Source organism: Lutra lutra, chromosome 1, assembly GCF_902655055.1.
Source record: "Lutra lutra chromosome 1, mLutLut1.2, whole genome shotgun sequence".
In the NCBI taxonomy this organism is placed as follows: Eukaryota; Metazoa; Chordata; class Mammalia; order Carnivora; family Mustelidae; genus Lutra; species Lutra lutra.
Window position 1 is genome coordinate 79,894,508 of NC_062278.1, and position 27,481 is coordinate 79,921,988.

A 27,481-nucleotide genomic window follows, 5' to 3' on the forward strand; every position below is an offset into this window, starting at 1 on the left:
TCTGCAGACATTGCCAAATCATTCCTTTGTGGTGCGGTGGGGGAGGGGGGGGGATGCAGAAAAGCCCCTGGTTGAGAGCCTCTCCTCTGGACTTGACGATGTAGAGATGGAGGAGGCAGGCATAAATCCAAGGAGAGAAAGGCCGAACCTATAGTAAACTTTTAAGACTTTTTCTTACTCTGAGAAACTATTGTGAAATCTAAGATTCAAACAAAACAAAACAAAACCTTCCCTTATTCCAGAGCATTATAGTTAATGCTTTTCTACTAAAATACCAATGTTCTCCCTGGTGTTTGGGATATACCACTTTGGTCAGCTCATTAAACCCACACGTAGGAGAAAAACACAGTATTCAGGGATAGAGATTTATTGGAAAGGAGAAGGACTATGATTTAAAAGGAAGGTGTGCTTTGGTTGGGGTGATGAACTTGGAAAGTCAGAGAGCAATTTAGCACATGCTGATGACTAAGTAGAGGGACCTAGATGTACAGGAGGCCTCCTGAAAGGGAGGTCAAGGGCAACAGTGTTTTAGTTTGTCTTGGGTCCCTTAAACCTGTATCAGGAGACATCTGGGAGTTTTTCAGATTCACTCCGCTTCTACCACTTCACCTCACAATCTCTTCCCTGTTTATCCAGGCCCCTATTCAACATCTGGACTCCTCACTTTGGGGGAGAAAGGATGTGTTTTATGCATCCTGTTCGTCTTTATTTTGCCTTTTACAGTTCCTCCCTCCCTCCCTCCTTCTCTTCCTCCCTTTCCTTCCTTCCTTTTTTTTAGCTACCTTCAGAACGAATGACTGAGTTTGTCCAGGGCAGACTCCCGCTGGTTAACTGCGCACACCTACCTGTGTCCAAACCCCTTAGCCAGGCTGTCAAGAAGGGGACAGCGGAGGCAGTGGTGATTGCTTTGTAATGAAGTGCCTCTGGAATCGGGAGTCTCCGGCCAGCACATATGCTGTGGCTGCCAGCCCCTGAAACACAGCATTAAGCATCCTGTCAGCAAGTTCATTAATGCGGAATTAACTCAGTGACCATGGATGTTTGATTTATTCTGAACCAGACATTGTTGTTTTTGTTCTTAAGTTTTAAACGAAATAGTTATTTTAAAACCTGTGCAATATACCCCTAACAACTTTAAGCAACCAGACAATTAGACACCCAAGGGGTAAGACCATTGTGATTCTGCACTTCATACCGGGCACATTCGGAAATCTAGCGTTCCCAGTAAGTAGGAGATGTAACAGTTTTGCAACTGAGGGAGAACCATCTCCAACCCCATCAAACGCCTCTATCTAATCAGCCAAAAGAGGCTCTGTAAGAAAGGTAGGCAGTAAATGAAATAATTTGGTATAATAAAAAGTATTGTTTGGTGAAAGTGGATGAGTGATTTGGGGACTTCTCGAACGTGCTTCTCAAATTTAAGAATTATATTAGAATGAATGACGTTAATACAAATACTTCATTCTCTGCAGTATCTTGAATTAAACTGAAAATGGAAACATCAGATTCAATTGGCAATGTGATCACAGTTAAGATAGAGAAAACAGATTGGATTTATCTAAATTTCCTGTTTTTCTTATACTCGTTTTCCTCTTTTATAATCTGTGCTGTTTTGCAACATTTTTCCCCCTTATCTCCAGCTTTTATTGGCTTTGGGAGCATTATATTTTCTTTCTAATTAAAAAGTTTGTAATGAGAGAAATATTCTGTTATGAATCACAGTAGACAGTAGCCAAGAAAATATATGTATTCATAAATTTAGACACATAAATTAATTGTGTAGGATGTTTTTGCAATGTCATAATTTGTGTTTACCTTTTAAAGCTTAGAATAATTTTTCAATGCAGTGTTTTCCATGGAAATGAAATTCACCCTTTTCCTTGATTAATTACCATTTGACTACTTGAAAAAAGTAGCAATTATTTCTTAAAGTACTATCATGAAGGTTCTCTCATTTACATTGTGTAACAAATTATTAACAGTTTTTCTTTTTAACCTTTTCCTCAGAGGAGTAGCGTTTATGAATAGAAAAAAAAAGCATGCATGTGAATTACCCAAAAGTCACACAGCAGTTCTTTGGATTTATCATGGTGGAGGTGATTTGGGCAAAATATTTGCCCTCTTAATTACAAGTAATATAATGGATGTGTACTAGCCAAAGGGAAGCATCAAAAATGCATGCACAGGGGGACTATAGTGCCATTTTGCTGTTAACGATTTTGGATACTGTATAGAGTAATAATACACTAGAAATAAAGAAACAAAATGTTGGCCTCCTATAAAGTTATTTCTTTTTAGTCATTTTAACATGCAATTAAAAGAATCTCTGATGAAAATGATAACATAGTGCCACACAGTGAGAATCGCCAAGTTTCACATTAAAAAAATTTTCTGACCATCCAAATTCTTTTTTTCCCCCTGACTTCCCAAGTCTAGACCATTTCAACTATTAAAAACACAGTCTTTCATTTGCCAGAGAATATGAACAGATTTTGTTGTCTGCAATTAATTCCAAATGTATTTTAAAGTATTGCATACCAGAACTTAAAGAGATTATAGGAACCTGATTTTTATATTTCTTCTGTCAGAATACAAACTTTGTATAGAGTCCAGTATCACTAAGCAGTAGGACACAAACAAGGAATATAGTAGAGAAAGTGAGGAATTTTATGATTGTTGTCAAATATCAGTGCCACTGAAATTTCATTTCCGTATTCAATTTGTGAAACAAGTATTTTCTTGGCTATTCCTTATATGCATTTTAGAACAAAAATAAAATCTCTGTAAGTTTGTTATTTAAAAATTGATCTTTCAGAGTATTTTTCCCTTGGTATTATTCTTCAAAATATAGTTGACCTGAATAGAGTTAATGCTTTTGCCCCAAATACTAAATTATGGTTCCTATAGCAACCATAATTTACTCTCTTACATAACTCCCTGCTTCACGCCATGGTTAATATATGCAATATAACTCTGATTAACTTTCATCTTTCTTTAGATTAAGTGTGTGGTTTCCGGGAATAGAAGGTGGAGGAAGGTGGAGATTGATGCTGTGTTTGTAGAATCTACAGACTGAGAACAGGAGGATTGCTAAGCAATAGAGGAGGGATTTACTTAGGATTTCAACCATAATATTTTACATTTTGAATCAGGAAAAAATAATTATATTACAATGTACGTTTAAATTTATGACATATAATATGCATGAATGAACTTTCTTAACTGATTAATTAGAGTCTCAAAAAATAATTTAGAGTCTCAAAAAGTAATTATCAGAAAATTTAGTTAGAATACTGTATTATATAAGATATGAGGTCAAATATATATGTAACTCATTATCCTTTTTGTAACTATTTGTAAACCATGAAGAATGCATTCACAGTCAATTAAATATTGAGCACCAAATAAGCACTGTACCAAGAATAAGAATCCATCTGTGCCTTTAATATACATATGTTTATCACTGAATTTTATTACTGATTTCCTCCACTAGAAGTTAAGTCTGTAAGGTCAAGACTCATCCTTTTATCCCCATTGCCTAGAAGAGAGGCGGGCATGAATCAACACTCAGTTGAAGGAAGGAAGGAAGGAAAGAAGGAAGGAAGGAAGGGAAGATGGATTAGTCACAAGGGGAAAGGAAGTAACTTTGAGGAGAACCCTAAACACAGGTTATAATGACCAGAAAAGTTAGAATAGCTCAAGGTTCTGCATCAACTATAGGCAAACATTGTAGAATGAACACTTGTGGCCTGTTCTTTTATTCATTAATCCTGAAAATTTATAGTTTGGAATAGCAACGCTATTATAGTGTTCATGGGACTTAATTTTCTGTGAAGTTGTCAGGAACAAAATCAAAAGAGTTCCAGACAGAACTTTTGGGAAATTAGTATATTTTGTTGTAAACCTGCCCCTTTCTTTTCATTGGTTTCCCAAATGCAGGTATGCCTTGGTTTAGGCAATGGATATGAGAAATGGATATGAGAAAACTAGTATAAAAATTTAATTATATGGAGCATCTGGGTGGCTCAGATGATTAAGTATCTGCCTTCAGCTCAGCTCATGATCCCAGGGTCCTGGGATTGAGCCCCACATTGGGATCCCTGCTCAGTGGGGAGCCTGCTTCTCCCTCTGCCTCTGCCTCCCTCTATCTCTCTGTCTCTCATGAATAAATAAAATCTTTTTTTTTTTAAATTAGTGTGTTTTTGAGATTTTATTTACTTGAGAGATAGAAGGAGAGAGAAAAGGAGTGGAGGGAGGAGCACAGAGTGAGGGAGAAGGACAAGCAGACTCTGAGCTGAGTGCATACGCCTACAAGGGGCTCAATCTCAGGACCCTGGGACCTATACCTGAGCTGGAACCAAGAGTGAGACTCTGGACGGAGCCACCCAGGTGCCCCACATTGAATCATATTTAAGGTAAAATTAAGAAACTGACTTTTTAATGGCCCCACCTCTGAATCATTTGAAAATGGATAAAGTATCTTATAATACAAATAACAAGTAATTAACACTTAGAATTTCTATTATCACATACTGGAGTTTTCTTATGTTAGACATTTGTTTCTAAATAACTTTATCTTTTTAATTTGAAGACCTGGAATTCTACTTTTCTGAGTGGCAGACTCTTATTAAACTCGGTAGTATTGGGGCACCTGGGGGCTGCAGTTGGTTAAGCGCCAGGCTCCTGGTTTCAGGTCAGGTCATGATCTCAGGTTCCTGAGATCAGGCCCAGCATCAGGCTCCACACGCAGCAGGGAGTCTGCTTGAGATTCTCTTCCTCCCTCTCCTTCTACCCCTTCCCCCACACTCTTTTTCTCTCTCTAAAATAAGTAAATCTTAAAACCAAACCAAAACAAAACAAACCTTAGTCCTGTTCACCCCAGTCCTGTTTGCCTGGATTGTTTCTAATCTATGTCTCAACTTCTCATCCCTGTGTCTTCCTAAGCCTATTTGATGAATGAAACTCAGGTCTCTTTGTATGTAGTGTATTTTATAGTAACCAGTACTGAACAGAATTGCTGTCTAAGCAATAGTTTCAAAACTTTTTAAGAAACCTTTAAAGTAATTCACTTGAGAGAGAACCTAGAAATATGTTAGCTAGTAGAAACAAACTGAATTTTCATATTACAACATGTTAAAAATAATTTCATTTATTGCCTTTAAGATTTTTAAGACATTTCTTTGTTTTTTAGTGTCTGTGAAGCTGGGGAGATCCCAGCCAGCATTGTTCTTGCAGCCTTTTGAGCCTCCCCTAAAGCCTCTGCATCACCTTCTTAAAAATGCAGACCTGCTCTATCTGAAACTCTAAGGCTGGGGCTCAACACTCTGTGTTTTCATGCACCCTCCATATAGTTTTATTCATGCTGAAGCCCAAGAACCACTGCTGTATGGGAAGGAAAACCTGCTATGAATGGTGCCTGCTTTATAGAAAAGATAAGACATATAAACAAGTGAAAGTAAGAACAAGTCAGCAGCAATAAAAGGATGACTTTTGCCATAAAATCGTCATAGGTGAAGTGTAACTGGGATTTCAGGAGAGAGGAGGCTACTTTACTGTAGAGATGAGATCCCAATCATTCATTCATTCATTGAGGTATTCTAGGTTCTCAGGCTAAGAAAGACAAAATCTTTGACCGAAATCCTCAAATCTTTGACTTGAGCTCATAAATAGAACATTCTACTCGATAATTATCTCACAGCTAGAAACAACTTTTGAAATCACATAATCCAACGGTCTCCAAATTTGAGTATATCAGAATCATTTGGCTGCCTTATTAAAACACATATTGCTGAAGCCCACACCCAGACTTCCTATGTCATCAGGATAGAAGGCCTGGGAAGTAGCATTTCTCACAAATTCCCAGGTGATTCTGATGCTGCTTGTCCAGGTTCTCAATTTGAGAATCACCGATATGATCGATCACTTCAAGTTAAAAATGGAAATACTAATGCCCAGAAATAGGATTTGACCAACAAAGTTAACTAGTGGCTACAATGGAAATAAAACCAGGTTGCCAGCTCTCAGTAATTCAATAAAACCTCCACTGCAAACTGCCTCCAAGACACCCTGAAAAGAGGAGGCCTGCTGGAGCTTGCAGCGATTTTAAGAAAAACGACAGGAGTGAAGAATTGATAACTTGGTGATATTTCATCCAGCTCTTATTTATATTGTATTTTAATTTCTTATCCCAAATCAGGCATGTTCTTTACACTTACGATCCTAATTTTGAACCACCAAGCGTTCTATTTTGTGTCTAAAGATCTGATCTGTATAAAAAAGCAGTATAGTATCATTTTGAAAAGGCAATTCTAAAACTTATTAATATTATCTTCCTGATAATGGGTTGGTTCTCCCAGCAAAAGATCTTCCATTACAAAAGCACTTTTCTCGGTTACTACCTCTTTGATAGATGTCCAGTTGTGGCACTAACAAAACTTACCACATTGGCTGAGAGTAAAGAATTAAAATATGTACTGGGAGACAATTAATGGAGATCTCAGGCTGTGAGTTCTTGGACTGCTGATAATTCACTTCTATTTCAGAAGTGTGGGTGCTTTATCCATAAATCCATGATTAACTTCTCGAATTCTGTACATTAGAGAAAATATATTAATCTTCTTTTGAATGGTGATAAGGATAGATTTCTCCCAAATTTAATTAATCTACTTGCATTCTTGAATGATTACATGAAAAACTCAGACCCCTCAGCACAAATCATGTAATTGCATTTTAAGTGATAATGTGAAAAACTTGAGCATGGATGAAGATAATATATTTTGAATTGTACCATAACTTCCTCTAAAAATTTCAAAATCTATTTTTAATTGCATGTATTTTATTTTTTTTACTTGTGTGTGTGTGCATGTGTGTGTTGCAAAATTCATTGTTTATGCACCACACCCAGTGCTCCATGCAATATGTGCCCTCCTTAATACCCACCACCAGGCTCACCCAACCCTCTACCATCCTCCCCTCCAAAACCCTCAGTTTGTTTCTCAGAGTCCACAGTCTCTCATGGTTCGTCTCCCCTCCGATTTCCCCCAACTCACTTCTCTCCATCTCCCAATGTCCTCCATGTTATTCCTTATGCTCCACAAGGAAGCGAAACCATATGACAATTAACTCTCTCTGCTTGACTTATTTCACTCAGCATAATCTTATTATTTTTAGATATACATCTTATATATATATTAAATATATATTTTATTATAATTGCCTGCATTTTAAATGAAGTCTTGTAGGAAAACTATTTTGATTACCTGAAGGTGAACACTGAGGAAGGACTAGAAATGAGGAAGAGGAATGCAGCCAGATGGTATTTTAGACTCCATAGATGAATCCTTTGTGGATATTAGAGGGATGATTTGCTTAATCCCATTGTGATTAATGGCCTATCAACGGATGAGAACACATTTTAGACACTTGCTTCACATAGACATATAGGTGCACACAGACTAATTTCCTACCACTGAATTAATGTTCCCCCATAAAGAGGAAATATCTCTGTCTCCATGTCTCTTCTTCCCTGTAGTTAATGTCTCCTTTCTCCCATTTTGTCAAATAGGGTATAAAAAATGTTCAGACTCCAACGCAGTTAAATCTTAGGCACTTTCACTTGTCACAGTCATCATCCAGTCTCCCAAATTAAAGAACAGCTGTTCAGATTCTCTTGGGTAGGACATGATGAGCCTTATTTCCTACTTCCTGTGGAGCTCAGTTTGAACTATTTCTGATTCTCTAGAACTTCAAGTAATCATCCACTCTTTAAAAGAAGACAAAAACTCAGTATTACTTTTCTTGACTAATTTGGATGACCATACATTGCTTTCATGCTGAGGAGAACAACTGGTTTGTTTTGTCCCTAAATATAGTATTCTTAGAATTACAGGAAAAAGTTTCTTCGGTGTACCTATATTGTGTTGTCAGAAATAGCAAAGTTGTTTCTCCCTATGTGAAATAAAGCCAAATAATTGTGTGATCTCTTTCTTAAAATAGAGTTTTCATGCCTTCAATAAACCTACTCAGTAGAAAGCTAGCTGTTTTCTAGGGCAATTGACTCAGTTTCCTGAAATTGGCTTCTTGGGCTCCAAAGCAAAGCAAAGCAAAGCAAAACAAAGCAAAGCGACAGTAGATTTGAGAGAGAAGTAGTTTAAACGAAGGATGTTAACAGGTCTCTAAAATAGTGTTTTTTTTTTTTCTTCTACCTATTTCTCCTAAGGGTGGAGATTTAGAGGAAATCATGGTTTTAAAGTGCCTTTCAGCCCCGATTTCCTACCATTTAAATATATAGTGTAACTTCATCACTAGATCAACTTAATTTCATTAGAATAATGAATTAATTTAATTCTTATTTATCTTTATCGACTATTATTTATAATTTATCTAATTTAATTCTAACTAGTTCTAATTTAATTAGAGTCAGATGTTTCTAATATCTGTGGATCAAATTGTTTTCCCATTGAGGATTAAACTTTAATATGCACATAAATCGCGCTTGCCACCATCAGATCTTATGAACAAGCAGGTTCTTATTAAGCAGGTCTGAGATTCTGTGATTCTGACAAGTTCTGTGATGATGCTTGTGTTCTTGGCCATGAATCTCACTGAGCATCTGGAGTGTGTACAGTGCAATGTACAAGTGAGTTTTATAGCTAGGACTCTTGTTCTCTCTCCCATCTTTTTGGTTCACATACAGACAACTTCTCATGATAAAATAATGGCTCTAGAGTTCAAGGGTTTCATTGTAGTAAAAAAAAGATTATGAAAAAAAGTATGAAAGAAAATTGTTTTTCACAGTAAAGAATTTGGATTTTAGAAGGAGATATATTTTTTCAATAATGGGAACAAGATACTAAATTGAAAACTAACATCTCTTTTAAATTAAGAAGTTTGAAAATGTGTCTAATTCCTAATGATTCATTTTGACTATCCTGAATTCTTCAGTTCTCATTTAGAAGTGAATGTCAGTACTTAGAAATTTAGTGTCACTCAAAATCAGTTTCCATTTTACGAATATTAGTGAGTGATTTTCAGAATAAATTTTAGAATGTTATGTTTTAAGTGTCTGGATATCAACTAAATATGCCAGGATTCAATGCTAGTTGAATTGTTACAATATTCTTTTTTTCTCTTAATCAATTAAACATTTGATAAAATATCAGGAGCTCGGGAAATTTGGTATACCAGTGAAGGAATGGCATAATCTGCATCCAATTTATATGAAACTGTTGGCCAAAAACCCCACAGGTGAGATTAACTCATTTAGATTATACCGTTGATATGCTATTCAAACACTGTGGTGATTTACATTAAGATAATAAGCATCAATGAAATTTTACAGTTTTATTTTTTTAAAGCTGTTATTTATCTGTTTGTTTGTTTGTTTTAGAGATAGGATAAACAGATGGAGGGAGGAGCAGAGGGAGAGAGACAAGCAGACTCCGCACTGAGCCCAATGTGGGGCTCCATCTCAAGATCCTGAGATTAGGACCCAAGCTGAAATCAAAAGTTACACACTTAACTGACTGTGCCTACCGGGCGCCCCAGATATTTTACAGTTCTTCTAAAATTGCAGATAGAATTTTGATCATTACTAATGTAACACAATTTAAGGCAGTAGAGTTATGGTGGTTTTCATTGATTATTTACATAAACTTTAAATTTAGAGCCTAAGTTTGAAATGCTTTGTAATTAAGGACATTATTATTTAAAAATAACAGTTACCCAATACAGTTTAATTTTGCATGGTAATATATAAGCAATACACTGTTCATTATATTCTCATGGAAAGATGCTTACTTTTTGGTAGACCACTGAAAAAAAGCTCATTAGTGTATAACACAGATTTTTTGCATTCAATTTGAAAATACATTTTAAAAGTTTTTGATTATTGAGAGTCTAATTCCTTGAATGTTTATGATTGAATTAAATCTCTTAATATAGGTACATATGTATTTTTAAATGAGTTAGGTAAATCTATGTTTGTTTCTCCTAATAGATGTTAGGTCCCCCAGTAATGGGTCTGTGAATAAAGGAGCAAGACTGATACAAAGCAAAGGTCAAGCAAAGCTTTATTTTGCTCCAGGCATCAAGAATCAGACTGAACATTTGGGGCCGCACCTCTTACAGAGAGGGCGACCTCTCTCTGCTTCACAGACTAGCTTTTAAGGGCAAAGGCCATGTGGTTGGGCCTGGCCACACACAGGTGGCGAATGAGATTATAACACAGAGAAAGCTGCACAGTCATGCTAGGTCACACATAAGTGACCCATTGAATTACAATTTACCCTAGTAGATATTTGAATTATCCTATCACCTTGGTCAGAATTGGCGCCCAAAAGGTGCCCAGAGGGCGGGGCCCATACTCCTTGGTAACTAGGGAGATAGTATGCCCCCCCCCACTGATTGGATGTCCCCACCTGGCCTGACCCACCCTTGTATTTGGGCTTTGTTACCCGGGACTGGTTTCTGGGACTTGTTTTTAAGTAAGTCCCCTGGGGGAAGGGGGGCAGGGACAGTTTAAGTTTTAAACAACAAAATGATTGTTTAATCAGATGGAAGCGCTCTGGCTAAATAGGTCCTTACAATATACATAATTCTCAGCTTTTTATTGAATGAAAAGTTATTTTGCATGTCATTTAAATTTTGGGCAGCCCTTTTGCTGCCTTTCCTAACATCTAGGTCGTCTTCTGTTGGATTTCTGGCTGATTTACAGAAATGTTTATTTATCAACTGCAATGATCAGCTGCAATGGTTTGTTTAGCACCCACTACATGCCATGTACTTTACATATATAATCTCCTTTAAGCCTCAGAATAATCCTACTTGTGGATAACATTCTCCGTTTTCAAACCCAGAGAAGTTAAGTAACTTGCGAGGCTGTGTGGATAAAAAGACCCTGAGCTGTTTTTGTTTTTTTTTTAAGTATCTGTTCTTTCTTCAAAGATTATGTTCTTAATCTCATGTGCCTCCTATACTGCTGTTCCTGAAAGGCCAACCCATTTTAAATATTTACCTACAAAGAATACAAATGGATTCATGTCGTTACTATTGCAGGAAAAATAAAAAGAGGTTAGATTCCATTCTAATATCTGATCATTGGTATGTTGTGATTATTGTACTTTTCATTTTTCCATTCTATTATTTTATTCTGATAATTAAGGGTATTTCCTTTTTTTCCCATTACATGATCGTTATAATTGTTTTTAAAAAAATTCTAATCCCCTCCCCCACAAAATTCTAATCCAATGTTGGTAGTTCACTTTAGGGAACGTGAATACTGACTGAGCCTCTACCCTGGATATAGTTTCTAACATTTCTTCATGATTTTATTGTCTAGCTTTTTGTTAGAAGAGTAGTGAAGGTGAAGTGTAAAAATAATTCCAACCTTAATTTATAAGTAAATAGATTCATTTGAAGTCTAATTTCTCCAATGAAACTATTATGTTACAACTAACCTTTTCATTATTGTTTCTACAGCTTCCTCGTCAATACTTCCTAAGGATAAATGCTTTGTCTTTTACATTTATAAAACCAGGTGTGAACACAGTGTGGCAAGGGGAAATGATACAGATTATATCTGATGAAGCTGCTTATATTTTCCTGTTGATTCCTCCATTCTGGTCATCTCCATTTAAAATCTAACTTGTCACACAATACCTCAGTGAGCAAAGCCTTTCGTAAAACCCTCCCTCCATGTTTGGGTAATAGTTGAAAATGGTGAATCAATTAATTCACTTATAAATTAATTTACAAATAAATTAGTTTTAAATGAATTTGAAAGTGCATTAGTTTTTACTCTAACATAGATTTTGAAACAAAAAAAATCACTTGCCCAGGAAGGCATCTCTCTAATTTTTTTTTTTCCAGGAAACTTTTCCACATACTCCTACAACTCTTATTCAAGTAACTGTGGCAAAAAGTGTAGATAGAATATTTCCCCAGAAGTTATGTCTGCTTTGCAGAAATAAAATGACCACCTATCCTCATGTGGCTGTGAAGGACAAAAAGGGGAATGCAATCTAAAAAACATTGTTGAAGGGGCGCCTGGGTGGCTCAGTGGGTTGGGCCGCTGCCTTTGGCTCAGGTCATGATCCCAGGTCCTGGGTTCGAGCCCCGCATCGGGCTTTCTGCTCAGCGGGGAGCCTGCTTCCTCCTCTCTCTCTGCCTGCCTCTCTGCTTACTTGTGATTTCTCTCTGTCAAATAAATAAATAAAATCTTTTAAAAAAAAATTGTTGAAGCTGATTACATTTGTTTACTCCCTATCAAACACATTTTCTTGGTAGGCTTTTATTTTTTATTCCCCCATTATTTGTTAGACAATTGCTGTCACCGTCCTCATGGAAGGAAAATAATGTTTGTCTTTTTTTTTTTTTTTTAAGATTTTATTTATTTATTTGATAGAGAGAGACACAGTGAGAGAGGGAACACAAGCAGGGGGAGCAGCAGAGAGAGGGGAAAAGCAGGCTTCCCTCTGAGCAGAGAGCCCAATGCAGAACTTGATTCCAGGACCCCAGGATCCTGACTTGAGCTGAGCCAAGGCAGATATCTTAAGGACTGAGCCTCCCAGGCACCTCATGCCCTATGTTCACTTAGGCACGGTGCCCAAATTCTGGCTCTTTGCTTAAAGTTGCCTCACTGCTTACAGACTTTTTTTTTTTTTTTTTTTGCATTTATAAGCAGGGCTTTTTAGTTTTTAGAACTTTTTGACCTATATGATCAATGGAGTCACAGTCAGTTTGCAACAATTATTTCAGTGCAACAGAAGAATCCAATTGTACATGCTTCCAACACAAACATTTTCTAAAAATGAAATTTTGGGTGCCTAACTATCATTAACAAAAGTGCTTCCTTGGCCAGAGTCAAAAGATAAATGTCCCTTTTTTTTTTTTTTTTTTTAATTAAATGCCTTGGGTAGATGTTTGTAAATGTGATTGGGAATCTTAATCTTATTAAAGGACACTTTTCATTTATTCTTCTGTTGAATCAAACTGGATTGTGTGTATTTTAATTAGCACATAGCATCAGTTTATGCTTTAGGTTTAAAAGACTAACAGGAAGTAGCTTATAAAATGTTATTTTTAAGGACTCAATCCACTCAAGCATTTCAGATTTTAAAATAATTGCTCTCAGAGTCAGATAATTTTGAAAGATCGTCGTGCAAATGGTAGACAATGAGATGAATACTGCCATCCCAAATACTGGGAAGCACAACTGAGTGTATTTTCTTCCTCTGCATGGAAACATTGTTTTTAAGAGCTTTCAAATACAAGTCTGAAATGCAGGTGTGTTTAACAGGATAGTGGGGTCTAGTGTTTGGAATTGAGTATTCACAGGAAAACCTTCTTTTACCAAATCCAAAATATGATTCTTCACTGAAAGGTTATAATACATCAATGTATCCTGCATTAATTATTTACCACTAGTAATTGCATTATTAAAGTTTGAGGAATGGTTACTTTGTTTTCCTTACAAAGCAGGGAATATTCAAGTTTCCCCATTCTTATTCTCACCTGCTTGCATTCTGATGGACTCTTTTAAAGGAACAAATAGAAATGGAGTTACTAGGAGCATTCCAGGAACTGGGCTTGGGAGTGTGTCCGGCTGTGGGTCATCCCTCTGCAGAGTTTGTGCAGAAAAAAGGCAGAGAACTGTGGCCACAGTGAAAGTTGCTTTTTCATTCAAAATGTCCTATTGTGCAGAAAACAATGGGAAGTGAGATAAATCTTACATGGTGAAAATAAATGATTACCTTTCCTTTTAATTTAATTACCAATAAATAGGCTTGAATCATTCCCATTTGGCCCAGATGATTAAAGAACTGACCTTGAATAAAAGAAAAGCCTCAAATTTGCATGGACTGTAAGCGAAAATCAACAAAATTTCAGGATGATGATGTTTAAGATGTGCTTTAAGCATGCTGCTAAAGATAATGAGAAATACTATCCTTAATTCTGAATTCCTCCCTTTCAAATATATTTTGGAATTTAAGAATTTGTGGAGAATAGTATTACAGAAATAGGAGAAATGATCTGGAGCAAAAGACAAAGAAATGGGGGCTTTTATTGTGTGCTTGTGAGGATATGTGTCCCTGAACTCACAAGTACAGCATCTGAGTTAGATTTCTGGAAAAATAGAATGTGTGGGAAGAGATTATAATAGTAATAGTGACATGACCTGTTGCTCTCCTTTGTGGGAGATGAAATGTAATTCCAAGCTAATTTAGGGAATTTAAAGCATTATCTCGAACTGTTTTACTGCTGGAGTCTTTATTAGCTTCTCCTTCTATTGTTTCTCAAATACTCAGATTCAGCGAGTGCCGGAAGGGTACAGCACCTCACTTGGACTCCATGGGGAGGGCCCAGCAGACAGATGTCAAATTGGGAAAAACCAATTTGATATACAAACCAAACCTAACAACTGGTAGTAGGGGTTTCAGAAAAGAAGCACGCATTATTTAATTACAGAAGATGATTTATTCATAAGCATTAGGAATATGAAATAAATTCAATTTATGAAGATTGGTTTCTTACTCTGGGCTGTTATGTGCAATAAGATATAAGGTTAAGTGGCTTATCCTCAGTGACTTGACCTTTCTCTTTATTTTCATTATCTTAACGATTTGATTTCATTAAAGAAACATTAAACAAGGCATTTTATGGTGAATAACTCAGCCTGGCACTTCAGAATTCATCTCTGTGGCTATTAGTTGCAAATATATTAAACCGTACATCAATAACTCCTACAGCATTTAAAATTTTCCTTCAAAAATTCTTAAAGTTTTGCTTCATATCAAAGTCATTTGTGCTTTACTAATTGTGGAATTTTATCAATACATTTTATTTTTCTAGTGACAGAGGGTAAAGGGTTTAGGAAATCTGATTTATTATCTATATCTTGTATTAATCACTAAGAGCAAGAAAACACATAACAGATGATCTTTGTCCTTTAATGCTATGAAAAAAAAGATATATTAGGAGAGCAGGTGGTACAACAGTCTGTTTTTGTTTTAAAATGATTTCCTACCTAATAACTTATTTGAGCATAGCTCCTAAGCAAATTTATTTAACCCCGGATATACCCTAAAGTTTATAATACCTACTTTGATTCATTTTTCCCCAAATATTACCTTCTTAAAAATTTTAAATTTTTAAGAGAGAAAATCTGGTTGAAATCTAGGACTGAAATATATAACCCTTAACATTTTATTAATTACTTGTGTTGTATTATTTTTCAGATCTGCATTGATATAGACAAAGATTCAGGGACCAATCCACCTGCAAACTGGTAGATGATCATAGCAAGAAGAAAAAGTTGAGTTAGGATTTATAAAGTAATGATGTTAATTTTTAAAAAACCAAAATATGTATGAAATTAACCTAATTTTAAAAATTGAATTAGTGTCTGTAGTACCATCAAGTTTATGTATTGCATTTTCAAGTTTTATTAATTTTTAAGTCACTGCCTTTTTTTTTTTTTTTTTTTTTTTTTTTTTTTTGAGAGACAGAGATACACAAGTAGGCAGAGAGGCAGGCAGAGAGAGAGGGGAAAGCAGGCTCCCCGCTGAGGAGAGAGCCCGATGCGGGGCTCGATCCCAGGACCCTGGGATCATGACCTGAGCGGAAGGCAGAGGCTTTAACCCACTGAGCCACCCAGGCGCCCCTAAGTCACTGCTTTTTAAATTAGCCTTGAAAAAGTAATTTAACTTCACAATTTTTGTTTGTTTATTTGTTTGGCTTTGGCCATATCCTCACTGAGAGCTGCAAATGACCTCTCTTTTTAAAATATAAAATGTTGTCAACATACAAAAAAGAAGTAATGATAGAGGATTCAAGAATACTATTTTTCACCATAACATTTAAGCTCTGACTTGGTGTGTGGTTATATTTAATTTGAAAAGGACCTTTCCCCACCTGGGTTTAAGTAGTAATAATTGTGTTTTCCTAAAATTTTTAATTCACTGGACTATGACTTATGATGATGATAGAGTTCGTATATTAAGTATCCATAATTTGTGTCAGCTGTGCAGAAAAGTAGCTAGAGATTAGGGATGTGGTATTGTTCTGAATTGAATTGTGGTCCATAAAACTCATACGTTGAAGTCCTAACTCCCAGTACTTCAAAAATGTGACTGTATTTGGAGGCAGAGTCTCTAGAAAAGTAATTAAGTTAAAATGAGGTCATTAGGATGGGCCTTAACATAATTTGGCTGGTGTCCTTATGAAAAGAGGAACCTAGAACACAGAGATGCACAGGGAGAAGAGCATGTGAAGAGAGAGAGATGACCATCTATCTAGATGCCAAGGAGAGAGGTCTCAGAAGAAACCAAAGCTGCTGACAGCCTCCAGAACTGTGAGAAAATACATTTCTGTTGTTTAAGCCCCCTAATCCACGGTACTTAGTTGTGGCAGCCTAAGGAAACTAATACAAAATTTTAAGACCATCATTAGACCGCAAATTATGAATTGCAATTAGAACTGGAATTACAAAGTTTAAACAACATAATTTCCTTGTGTGTTGTATTGCTTTTACCTACATAAGCATCCAATGTGAGAGTAAAATAATTTGGAACTCAGATTTACATCAGAAGCATTGAGGAGGAGTGCGAACTTACTGAAAATGTATAGTGCAACCTAGTCAAAACACATCTATAAATTGAAAGCTGAAACTGATGTAATAATAATAATACAATAATCACTAATATATCTAGTCTTTGCCATGTGCCAGGTACTATTGTGAACAGTTCACATATATCAAGTCTTCCAGCCATCACAAGTCTATGAGACCTGGGCATTATAATTACCCTAATTTTACAGATGAGGGAACAGAAGCCAAAAAAGTTTAAATGACTTGTCAAGGGCATACAAAGAGTAAAAGGCAAACAAAATTGGAACCCAAGTAATCTAGTTCTAGGTCTATGCCCCTTTCCGTGTCTTATGTGTTTGTTGTTTCTCTTATAATGGTCACTGGGAGCTGCAATTAAGAGCCATGACTGAGACAAAGAGGCTGCAAAGGAGGACACCTGCGCTGTAGCTGTGTGGGCACTTCTGTCAGAGAAGACTCAGCAAGCCCATGTCCCCAAGGAACAGTGCAGGCAAGGGGTGTGGCAAGTAACAGTGTCCTGCGCATGGGGGCTCTTGAGAAAGATTTCATTCATAGATAATATAGTCACATTCACTTCTCAGTGTGGAGGGTCAGTTCCAGTGAGTCACACCAGAGTAAGGAAGATGCATTACAAATTATTAAATGTGGCCTGAACTAGTGATTGAGTCACCAAATTAGAAGCAATGATGGTGGGAGGTGCTGAAGAATGCTTTCAAGGTGGCCAGAGAAAAGCATTGATTTAATTCCTCCCAGTCCCACCATGAAATGTACAAAACCAAGAGTGAACCCTAATGTGAATGATGGACTTTGGATGATAATGGTAGGTCAATGTATATTCATAGATTGTAACAAATGTACCACTTTGGGACCAGATGTTCATAGCAGGGGAGACTGCATATGTAGGGGCAGGGCATATATGGGATCTCTCTGTACCTTCTGCTCAGTTTTGCTGTAAACAAAACTGTCCTTAAAAATTGTATATATATAGGGGTGCCTGGGTGGCTCAGTGGGTTAAAGCCTCTGCCTTCGGCTCAGGTCATGATCCCAGGGTCCTGGGATCGAGCCCCACATCGAGCCCCACATTGAGCTCTCTGCTCGGCAGGGAGCCTGCTTCCTCCTCTCTCTCTGCCTGCTTCTCTGCCTATTTGTGATCTCTGTGAAATAAATAAATAAAAATTAAAAAAAAATTTTATATATATATAATTTTAGGGCAGTTTTTTGTCTGTGTGTGTGTGTGTGTGTGTATACACACACACATATGTATGTATATATATGTGTGTAAACCTAATTTTATATATATGTAAACCTAAATTACATATACATGTAAACTTAAAACTGTCCTAAATTTTTTATATATACATGTAATTATGTGTGTGTGTATATATATGTATAGATATATATATATACACATTTATATATATCTCACTGATTCATTGTTTTCTTGTTGAGTCATTGATGCAGTAGTTCCATAGATATTTATTGACCACCTACTATGTGCCAGGTACTGTTTTAAAGCTGGAGGATAAAGTAGAGAATAAAACTCATTCAATATCCACCTTCATGAAGATTATAAGGAAGACAGACAACAGCAGATGCATATATGGTGCCGATAGCCATAAGTACCATGAAGAAAAATTAAACATCTTAAAGGGATGGAAAACAATGTGGGGGGTGAGGAATCTTTCAGAGAATTTTCAGATATTTTCTCTTTTAGATATCTCTTAAATAGGTTTTCAGGGAAGGCCTCTCGGAGGAGGTGAACTCTGACAGATACTAGGGAGAAAAGTATGAGAGGCTGAGCCATTCAGAGATCTGAGGATGGAGAAATTTAGGCAGGAGAGCAAAGGCCCTGAGGCTAGTACAGGCTTGGTGCTTGTGAGGAACAGCAGGAAGGCCCCTGAGCCTACAGCTCTGTGAGTCATCAGAGAGCATGGGAGAGGAAGTCCAGAAGGGGTGAAGATAATGATTTTATTCTGATCGTGACAGAAAACCACTGGAGGGTTATGAACTAGAAAAAAAAATAAATGATCTGACCTAATTTTTACAATGGGGGACAAGAGTAAAAGCAGGCTGGCTACTGGGTCCTGATGGCTTGGAATAAATTAAAGATGATGGGAAGTGAGTTGAGCCCAAAATGTACTTTTAAGGTAGAGCCGAAGGGATTTGCTGATGAACTGGACAAGGGTTGAGACTGAGAAGCAGGGATGATACTGGTTCAAACAGGTGAATGGTGATATGGAGAACACTCAGGGACAATCAAGTCTGGGTGCAAAATTTAAAAATTTGGTTCTGATTAGGTTCAAGAGCTTATTAGACATTCAAATGGAGATGTTGAGGAGACAGGTGGCTATGTGGAGTTCAGGAAAGAGATGGGGCCTGGACGTAGAAAGTTGGGAATCATATTCACATTGATTAGGCAGTGTGTGTTTGTGAGGGGCTGAAGCCTGAACTCTGGGTTTCTCCAACATGTAGGGAAGAACAGATCCAAAATAAGAGGCTCAGACAAGGCTGTAAGAGGTAAGAGGAAACCCAGGTACATTTATGCAAATCACACAGCAGGTTGCCTACCAAAAAAATGAAAAAACAAAAAAAATGGTTCAGGTTGCAAATTTAATAGGAAAACCATTAAAATTATTAAAACAAGAGACTAGGACATGCCAGGTTTCGGTGTATCCAGGAATTAATGTATACCTGAAAATATGCTCCCAAAACTTCCTTTTCTTCCCTGTTCTATTCTAGGATATAATTAAGCTGCCATTTTTTTCTCTGCTATCAGAGAAACTATCAAAACCTGAACTGTTTGGAGGTTTAACTATAGATGAGAAATGCCAACACAAAGAAGAATTTATTGATATGTGAGGATGCCGAGTTGTGAATAAATGAATATATAAAAATGAAATATGTCCTGACTAATTGGGAGGGGCTCACCATTCATTTTTTTCCTATTCTAAACCTTTTATTAAGGATTGCACATCAGAATCACTTACAGTTTCAGAAAAATACCAATGACCACCCCAAACCAATTACATCAGAATTTCTGAGGCTTCATTTTTTTCATTTTTAACAAAACTCCCCAGGAGATTCTCATCTGCAACCGGGGTTGAGAATTGCTTGTCTCCATCTATATATCATTTTACATAGCTATAATTATTATAAGCACAATGTTTTCTGATCCTTTTTACTTAATATTATAAATTTTTTTGCATAATCTTTAAATTTAATATAATATTGATATACTATCATATATTTATTCAGTTAAGTATACAGTTAAGACTTAGGTTGCTGCATTTAATATTTTGAGGACATATATAATACTGTAATGAACAATTATTCACCTGCCATGTTGTCTTCTTTTTTTTTTTAATATTTTATTTTATTTATTTGACAGACAGAGATCACAAGTAGGAAGAGAGTCAGGCAGAGAGAGAGGAGGAAACAGGCTCCTGGCGGAGCAGAGAGCCCGATGCGGGGCTCAATCCCAGGACCCTGGGATCATGACCTGAGCTGAAGGCAGAGGCTTTAACCCACTGAGCCACCCAGGCACCCCGCCATATTGTCTTCTTAAGCAAAACACTAGAACTTAATATGTAGGTCATTATATTGATATTGCTTTCCAAAGTTTAAAAATGATTTACAATCCCCTGGAGTATTTGGGGAATCAGTCTCATCACAATCTCTTATTAAGTATAAATCTTTTTTTTCCCTTAAATTGCTGGAGTAATGGACGGTGTTCATGAGGTTGCTTTTCCCTGCAAGCAGTAGAAACCAACTTGAGGCTCCTTAAAACAAAAAAGAGAAGTATTTTCTTATGTGACTAAAAAAGTTCAGAGGTTTATTTAAATTTGGGCAGTGATGAATCCAGGTCCTCAAATAATGGTACAGGATTCAATTTCTCCTTCTCCCGAAGTCATCATTGTATGCTTCTTGGTTGGCTTTATTCTTGGGCAGGGTCATATATCCTGCTACTGCAGATCTTGTTCATAATCCCAGCCAGTGATTGGGATTCATTTTGATCAGCTTGGTCTGAACTAATTATTGTGGCTACTGCTACTAGAATTTGGAATCCTCACATGTCTCTCTTGGATTCAGCTTTGAGGTTACCACACCAGAAGGACATAGATTCAGAAGTGCAGGGGAGAGGAGCTCTAGAGAGATGGCAGGCAATAAACAAAAAGTGTCTGTAACATAGATTTAATGTGATGTTGAACTTTTCTTTTAACATGTATTCATGTTAATTTGTACTTTTTTTAAAAAAAGATTTTATTTATTTATTTGACAGACAGAGATCACAAGTAGGCAGAGAGGCAGGCAGAGAGAGGAGGAAGCAGGCTCCCCGCTGAGCAGAGAGCCCGATGTGGGGCTCGATGCGGGGCTCGATCCCAGAACCCTGGGATCATGACCTGAGCCTAAGGCAGAGGCTTTAACTCACTGAGCCACCCAGGTGCCCCAATGTTCGTACATTGTTTTAATACAATGTATAGGATGTTGATATAGCAATACATACATCATTATTTTTAAAAATTCATTTATGTAAATAGAGTACTATAGAATATTTATCAAAAAACAGAATAGAAAGTCATCAGAGAGGGAGCAAAACCATGAGAGATTCTTAACTCTAGGGAACAAACTAAGGGTTGTTGGAGGGGAGATGGGTGGGGGGATGGGGTAATTGGGTGGTGGGCATTAAAGTGGGTACGTGATGTAACGAGCACTGGGTGTTATATGTAACTGATAAATTATTGAACACTACATCTGAAGAAGAAAAAGAAGTAATTTTAGGAATAAGACCTTTGCTTTTTAAGATATATATATATATCCCTTTGGTTGACATCTGTAGGTCAGCTTGGCTCAAATGCTTACTTGTGGAAATTTGAAATGGAGACTATACTGTTGTTCTGTGTGATAGTTATTCAGAACATATTGTGCTTCCACTAATCACATCTCTGTTGAATTTCGGGAGGGGGGAATATTCAGCAGCTCCCAAGAATATTCCTTTTTAATTTGTTGGTGGTTTATTACAAAGATAAACCATAACTTTAAACAGTTCACCACCATAATTTTAAAGTTTGCAAATCAAGCCAGCAGTCCTATATAACTGAAGTTGTTCTAGTAATGCTGAAAGTTATTAATCATGTATTCAAGGTGATAGAGTATAATACTCAGGCCTCAAATATTCTCATCTGAAGTAAAGATGAGAAAGCAATATAACAATTTCCCCCCAGAACCAGTTTATCATTTATATGATTCAAGGTAGAGAAGCAAAAAGATGGAGTTTATGTTCATTTCTGAAAGCAGCACTGATCTATTAGAATCTAAAATGTGATAAAGTCAAGATTATATCAAATTTTATCTATAGTGATACTGAAATATTTGGTTACATTTAAAAATATTGTATACTCTTCTATATTTGTTTCTTTTTGTTTTCATCTATAAAATTAATGTGATCTCTAATAGCAGCATGTCACATTCCTATGATACATAAGGTGTATTTTAATGTGCTATATTAACAAGAATACTGCCTAGGAAAGTTTTGGTTTTTTTAATGGTTTTCTTTAGTGCTGACAAATTGAAGTCATTTGGTAAGAGAAACAGTGGAAACATAGCAAGGTAGAAAACATTTATAATTATGACAATAATTTTTTGAGATAATGAATATGTATTATTTTTATATAGGCTAAAAGTAACTGATAACATGTATCTGTTACAGATAAACTGACAAAAAAAATAAAATGTCTAGATCGATACTCTTAAAAATTGATGTTCCCAGTAATTTGGCTTTTAATTTTATTTTAACTCATAAAGTTAACCTTTGATTCATTGTATATTAAAAGTAGTCAGCGACTAAAAGGTATAGAAATAATATCGGTATTAATTTGCCTAAGAATGAAGACATTCTTCACACTTAGAATGTGTAAAAATAGGGGCGCCTGGGTGGCTCAGTGGGTTAAAGCCTCTGCCTTTGGCTCAGGTCATGATCCCAGGGTCCTGGGATTGAGCCCCGCATGGGGCTCTCTGCTCAGCAGGGAGCCTGCTTCCCCCTCTCTCTGCTTGCCTCTCTGCCTACTTGTGATCTCTCTCTCTGTCAAATAAATAAATAAAATCTTAAAAAAAAAAAAAGAATGTGTAAAAATGTTTTTGCAATTATTGATTAGATACAGACAAATTTTTCAGTACATGTCAATTTCTAGAATTTCAAATCATCAGGCTCTTTTACACAATCTATCCTTGCAAATGTCCCAGTAGTGGACATTATACTTATAGGTGATCTCTACATTTCTATAATTTTTTTTTTTAAGATTTTACTTTTAAGTAACCTCTACACCCAAGGTGGAGCTCAAACTCACAACCCTGAGATCAGGAGCCTCATGTTCCACCAACTGAGCCAGCCAGGCACCCCTACATTTTCTTTTTTTTTTTTTAAGATTTATTTTTATTTATTTGAGAGAGAGAATGTGCACACGCAAGTGGGAAAGAGGGGAAGAGAGAGAGAGAAAGAAGCAGACTCCCTGCTAAAGGGGGCTCAATCCCAGGAACACGACGTGGGGCTCAATCCCAGGACTCTGGGATCATGACCCGAGCCAAAGACAGGTGACGCTTAACAGACTGAGCCACCCAGGTCAAATAAATGAATAAATCTTAAAAAAAAAAATAGTTTTGGCTTCATGGAGGCCCTGAGGGGGTCTCAGAGACCTCCAAGGCTTTGCAAATCTCACTTTGAGAATCCCTGATCTAAGGGAATATTGTTTATATAGTATCCATCACAGATACTTGGTATTAGTTATTTTAAGTGAACACTGTAAAAGTGCCTACTTTTGCTCATTGTCATAGAGGGTAATATCTACATTCAAAACCATATGCATCTCTGGAAAAAGTACTTCAAATATCTATCCAGTTACCCATCAGAAGTCGTTCCTCCATATGAAGAAGGGTAAATTTTTTAAAATATTCCTCATCTGTATGACCTTGAGCAAGTTGTTCATCACTCTGTGGTTTAGTGAAGCAGTTGGCTTAAATTAGTGATTAGCAGTCAGGGAAATACTGCCTCCCTGGAGGTTGTGGAAATACGTATCATGGTGTTCTGCTAAATCTGTTGTTGCAGTTGGGAAGGGGACTCACTGGCATTCAGTACTCCAGGGTCAGGGTTGCTAAATGACTTTCCAGCCAGTAAGTCCTACCCCAAATGCCAGTAACAATAATACCATCTTTGAGAGAAACACTGTAGCTTTCTATAGTTGGATGACAAATGCCATATTCCTCCAGAAGGAATACATTGCAAGGGACAGTAAGTGCTGTGTCAAAGCAGAAGGGAAATGACAACATACTGCTAACCGGCTATGGGCTAGAGGGCCTCAGCTATCTGTCCTTGACCTTAAAAGAGTTAAGAATGGAGGGAGGAGAGCATCTGTGAGAACACCAGGTCTTCCCCGCCGCTTACTTTCTCTATCTCATGCCCCAAGCTCTGGTTAGTATATTGTTACCACAAAATCCGTTTTTAAATTTTTATTTATAATGTGATATTGTAACTGTATTAAATATTCAAAAGATATTGTACTTATAGCTCTTCATCATGCCATTGAATGCAGTGTGAACAAAGTTCTGAAATAGATAAAGTTCTTATTTTTTCATACACGGCCATAGAAAATCAGGATAAAAGAGAGACATTTATTGTTTACAGAGTCACCACATTTTTAACTACCTATTCCTCATTGTTTTAAAATAGGAAACTTATACTCCAAAAGGGGAATCGATTTAGTCAAAATCACATACTTAGTGGCCAAATGAGATAACTGGAGTTTAAAGAGAATGGCTGGACTAGATATTTGGAATTTATTTGCATTTTAAAATTTGAGACACATAATTTACAATTATTGCAAACTTGTATGAGTGAAGCTCTAGTTTTGTTGCTGTTGTTTTTTTAGTTTCAATGTCTTATAAAGCCCAGCTTTTAAAGTTGAAGTGACTATCAGAAGGAATTCAAACAAAGTGTTAATATTTTATGTAATTTAATCATACAACACTCTTAGATTTCCTTCCTTCCTTCCTTCATTCTCCCTCCCTCTCTCTTTCTTTCTTCCTTTATCTTTTCTTTCTCTCCCTTCCAGTCTCTCTTTCCCTTTCTTCTCTTTCATGAGTTAGCTGGGAGCTTAAACTCTGCCTCTTTTTTGCTCCAATATTCTGTGTTTTGCGACTCCTAAGATATTATTTACCAATGGACAGAGAAAGACTAATGCTAATTACCCACTTAATTTCTATTTCTTTGGTTGCCTTAGTAAAATAAGTGGTTGAGGAAAAGGAGTATTAAACAAGAAAATTTTGCCTAATTATCATTTCTACTTATCTAGTATTTGGCACTTTAGATCAGTATCCCTCCTACTCATTTTATTAGTTATGAGAAACTGATAAATTCAATTTGTTTTTGAAATCAGAACAAGCAGAGATTATAATCCTAGCTCCACTTCTTCCAACTGGGTGACATAGGCAAGTGTCTTAAGCTCTTTGGGACTCTGTTTTTTTTTCACTTGAACAATAAGGAATGATATATGTCATAAAATTATTTTGAAGATTAAATTATTTTCAACTTATAAATTGCAATGCTTAATGCCTGGCAGAAAGTTGACACTTCATAAAAATTGTTCTCCTTTCTTTAGTTCTTCCTTAAGATATACAACTAATAAACAAATACAACACTGGATATGTGCTTATTTTAGATTATCTTTTCTTTGCTTTACCCTAGTTCGGATTTAGGGTTCAATTCCTTTTGAGGTCTTATTTTAAATTTTGGCATAGGCTTTCATAGATTTGAAGTTTGGGTCTAGGTAATAATTATTGATGTTGTTCCTCTTCTGAAGGGGAAAAGCTGTGGATAAAGAGTGTTTTGGAAAGAGGAGATGGAATTAGGGAGGCTCCTTAACCATCTAGGACTTAACATAGCATCTGACATATAGCAGAGTTCTTGAGAAATACTTTTACTGAACAATGTGTGTGTTCTGTCTCTGATGTTGATCACACAGACACCTCTGGGTGTGTTCATGGGCAGGTGGAAGTCTCCTTTGAGGGCTGGCTCAGTGCTGGACATATTTTTATTAACACATTTTTATATGACTATAAAAACTATAAACCTTGTATAATGATTAGAAAACACAAGTGAGAGTAAATAAGAGGTTAAAAATAATCTACAGTCACAGTTCTCATAGGACCTGAAAGTTAACATCATATCCCTGTCTGATTACTTTTGGGACAAATATATGAGAGCTGGCTAAATTAAATCCATGTTTTGAAAATCAGGTTTTTAGCATTAGTGAGGCAAAATGAAGTTTAACAGAAAATTCAAAATGAAAATTTGGGCAGTTTTAAGGCATACAGAATTCTTAAGAGTCCTATGTTTTCAAAGGATTGACTATTGCTGTTAATAAACAGTAACATTTAACAGTATCTTATTTAGAATTTCTTCAAATCCATATTAATACCATCTACTGAACTAGTATTTTTATGAATTATGAAGCTGCTAATATTTTGAATCTATTTATCTTGAGGACTGGTTTCAGTGTTCAGTCATTTCTCAGCTTCAATGAAGTCTAGAATTCCTCCACCCTAGAAAGGAAACAAAAGGCAACGGAAGGGACAGCAAGCCCTCACTTGCTTGGCTCCCAGCTTTTAGCACAAAACTGCTGTCTACACAAGTGGTGTCACCTGCTTGCCAATGTGCAGACAGGCAGGACCACAACAGGTCAACCTGGTATGGACTTCAGGCATTTCACTTCAAAGGTGATTGGGATTCACCAACTGTCTCAGGGATGTGTGAAAATATGGCTTGACTAAGGAACTCTGTGGCCAATAACAGGTTGAATTTGAGAGTACTGCTTGGAAAGTTTATGAAGATTTCCCAGGGCAATGAGAGTTTGAGCTCTGAATCTAGCCCTCTCAACTAGCACTTGTAAGCATTCTTTTAAATCCTATTGCCAAATTTTAAATTTCCCATTGAGATTTTCTAACAGTAGTAAATTACGGGAAGGAAAATCTTGCCTTTGACTTTTGAACAACAACTATTTACCTTTAGAATTCTAAAGTGGTTCCACTGTGGTAAGGTCTGCTTGGTTGAATCAGGTAAAAACTTGCACATCTTTGCATATAACTTCTAGAACAGGCTGAGTGCTTGCTGGTGGTAAGTGCCTATAGATACATGATTCAGAGAAGCAGAAACCAAATTGGCCCTTATTTGTGATTTAAAATTTGCTTGGAGGTTCTCTAAAAATTTTCATACACTTGGCAGCTCAGCCTATCTAGAGAAAGCACAGGTCTCTAACACTGTGGACTAGGCTTCACATTAAATTTTTGTTACTTTCTGACACCAATATTTATTATGTTTATAATTAAATCCAGTTTTCACTTACCATCTAAACCAGGCAACCAAGCCAGGCAACATTAACTTTCTCTTCCCTTATTTTGAAAAGTGTCTATGGTGACCCCTGAGTTTACTCCATCTGTGTTCAAACGCCACGATCGCCTCCAAGCCTGTCCCCATCTCACGAGAATGTATACAAAGTGGTTAATGGCAGAAAGAATTGAGGTTTATAATTATAAAGAGTATTGACTCTCGGAATAGCATTTTCTAAATGATCATTCTTTAGTTTTCTTTCAAAATGAAAGATTCAAGTAAAGAATGAGAATTCTGGCCTTGCTCTTGGGCTCATCTACACAAAGACGTGAAGCAGAGCAGTACTGCATTCATCCTGTGTGTCAAACAGCCCTCCCGAAGGAACTCCACACCATTATTGTTCTCCCCTGATTCTCTGGTAATTGATTCAGGGAGCTTTCTTGAAGAATGGGGTTTTCCACTTTATTATCGCTATTGCGGAATATGTTACACATGGATTGTCA